At 39.4% G+C, this 1,515-nt stretch overlaps 1 pseudogene across 1 annotated transcript; it reads right to left on the bottom strand.

Moving 5' to 3' along the window:
• Positions 1–344: 344 nt before the first annotated feature.
• Positions 345–1,180, bottom strand: LOC308510421 (small ribosomal subunit protein eS1-like; annotated as a pseudogene). Its single transcript has one exon. The product of its transcript is annotated as a small ribosomal subunit protein eS1-like (transcript).
• Positions 1,181–1,515: the final 335 nt, after the last annotated feature.

Here is a 1,515-nt window from a genome sequence, read left to right on the forward strand (position 1 = left end):
GTAAAAGTCCTCCTCTTTTTAAAAAACTTGACTCGACCATTTAATTTAAATGATTCTAAAGTCATAAAAATGTAAGAATTCTCACTTCTAGCCTTCTATCCATCCACTTGTCCCCTGTCCCCCACAATAGAGAGGTAACCACTTTTATTAGTTTTTGTATATCTTTCAAGTGCACTTTTCTATAAACCAGTGGTTCTCAAACTGTAGCTGGCATCAGAATCACCTGGAGGGCTTATGAAAACACAGACAGTGTGGCCCACCCCTAGAGTTTCTGATTCAGTAGGTGTGAGATGAGGCTGAGAAGTACATTTCTTTTTTTCTTTCAAAAACATCACAAATGGGTTTTATTTGTCACTATGAAAAGTCTGAATTTTAAATGACTCTTGGACTAGGGGCTCATATCCATCAGCTCGTTCAACTTTAACACCTATCTCATCCTCAGTAGCTTTTCCAGAATTACTGCCTTTACTGTGAAACTCCATGAGTATTCCCAAATCAAACTTGGAATTCTTCAGCATTTTGACTTTTCTAACAAAGACATCATGAAGTGGATAAATAGATCGGCAAGTCTTTTCTATGTCTTTTCCAATGCTATCTGGAATCAATTTATTGACAACTTCTTTTAAGTCATTTTTCTGTATCTCTTGGGTCATGATTTCCATCATCTTCTTCTAGATTTGGTGGACCTGTTGATGCTGAGCATGAGAGGTCTTCTGAAACTGATTGCTGCGTTTTTTAGTGAAACCAACACAGAATAAATGAAGCAAATAACCATCAGTAGTCTTGACATCAACACGAGCTTCAATCATGGTCTGCCATTTTTTGACCATGGAGCACATTTTGTCATGCGTAAGATCCATGCCATGGCAATTAGTCAGGCAGTTTTTGCCCTGAACATCGTCAGTAATTAACTTGAATTTTCTAAATGCAACTTCATCATTCTGCAGATCAGCCAGGCCCAACTTCAAAAATTATGACCCTTGAGACCATCAGATGTGATTTTGTTTCCTTGAGTTCTCGTGACTAGTGTTTTCTCAATATTTCTTGTATTGAACATAGCTGGTGCTTTCACATTTTACCAATATTTCTTAGAAAATTGGTCAGTCACTTTCTTGTTGGCTCCCTTCTTGCTGCGTTTCATAAGATGCTTATTCTCGCCAACTGCCATGGTCCTTCTCAGAGAGCCATAAGATGAGAAGTACATTTCTAACAAGTTTTTGGGTGATGCTATTGCTTCTGGCCTGTAGAACCACTGATACAAAAAAAGAGGAGGAATCAGGACTAGGAGAAACCACTGATGGGAATGAGAAAGCAGGGGCGGGGGAGGGGACTAATAAATTAAACAAGATCCTGAGGTTGGTAGGGAGGATTTAGAGGAGTAATGGGGATAGGGTGGTTAAGGAAGATGTGTCTTCCTTAGACAACCTAGTGAAGGAAGAGCAAGACTCAAGCTAGTGATAGGCTTGAGTCTGGAGAGAACATCACATCATCCATTCTGCACTATCCAGTATGGCA

This window comes from Rhinolophus hipposideros (assembly GCF_964194185.1).
Source record: "Rhinolophus hipposideros genome assembly, chromosome: 18".
Lineage (NCBI taxonomy): Eukaryota > Metazoa > Chordata > Mammalia > Chiroptera > Rhinolophidae > Rhinolophus > Rhinolophus hipposideros.